Here is a 1,445-nt window from a genome sequence, read left to right on the forward strand (position 1 = left end):
ACGCGGATGGTTATTTCTCATACCAGTAGCGTGAGTTCAATGGGAAGCCCGTCGACAAACTGGGTACAGAAGAGGCTGGCACTGGAATTCACGCGCGCTGTGAACATTGCGTCACATTCCTCTGCAGCTACATCTTTAACCTGCAGGTACCCGTACACTGCCAAAAGCTGTTAAAATAGTTTTTGCAGGGAAGTTTACAAGGACGATCTCAAAACTCATTTCTCATTTCGTGAAAGAAATCTCTTTGATAGAGAGCAGAATGGAGGCGTGAGGAGTTAAAGGCCGGTGGTCAGGCTGCGGCCAGCTGACAGCAGCCAGAGAAAGCACCAGAGAACCAGCTGCTGACTCTGACTTCATTCCACAAGTCCAAACGGGACTATGAATTGTTGCTGAAACGGAGCAACACAATTAAGCATATTCAGTTCTTTTCTAAAACAAGCAAACAAGGCAGCAGGACCAGTGAGGGAAGACGGTGATCTTGTTGTAGGCCTGTGCTTGGTCAAAACGAGCTGCAGGAAGGAGGCTTGTGCTGTGCTCCCTTTATCTGCACAGCAAGGAGACGGCGGAAACAATTCTATCATTAGAAGGAAAAAAGTTAGGATTACATTCAAACATATCCCCCCCAAAACAGAAATGTATTGTGCCTTGGGGAATTAACCTTTGTATTTTCACAGAAAAAATGTTCTTACTCCTGATATAAACTATCTCAAAAGAATCATCTGTAAAATGAGGGTCCAGTCGTGGCAGTGCCATTTCCTGGGCAATAGCGTGCCACTGGCACAGAGGTGCCGGGTGATTGTTCTGGCCCTGGCCAGCAAGTTTGTCACTAGCCAGCCACGAGGAGATGGAAATCTCTAAGGTACCTTGTAAAGCAAATGAACTCCATTTAAAAGCAGCTCTATTACCTGCGTAAGGTAATAATCCCATTTATCTACCATTTGACCTGCATGAACTGGTGGAATCGGTTACAGATTCATTATGAAATCATAAAACTACTCTTAATCATAACAATTAGCCACAAGTTTCATGGAAGAAGTGTTTAGAACTTGGTCACAAGGTGCAAAAACAAGGATAGAATGGGCATTTAAACCGCATTCTCAATTTTAAATTTACTGAGTATCCAAATAGCTATCTGAGATTATTGCCCTTATCTAGTTCTTCCCTCGTTTTTCTACTCTTGGGCCCTCAAAAAAGTAGTTTCTGTAGCCCAGGTAGTTGTACACAAGATTTGTTCCAACCTGCGCAGCAAATCCAGCTTGTATTTTGGAACTTTGGAGAAAAGGCTGGCGTGAGGCATACACACTCAACCAAGGCTTCGGTGTATTTCTAGAAAACAGATGCTACTGCCCCAGGAGACAACGTGCCACAGCCCCACCCCGGACATTCCCCTTCCCAGCAAGTGATTGTGTATGATTGCCTGATTTTATATTCTCAGCAGTCAAAAT

The sequence above is a fragment of the Numenius arquata genome, chromosome 20 (genome assembly GCF_964106895.1).
Source record: "Numenius arquata chromosome 20, bNumArq3.hap1.1, whole genome shotgun sequence".
Lineage (NCBI taxonomy): Eukaryota > Metazoa > Chordata > Aves > Charadriiformes > Scolopacidae > Numenius > Numenius arquata.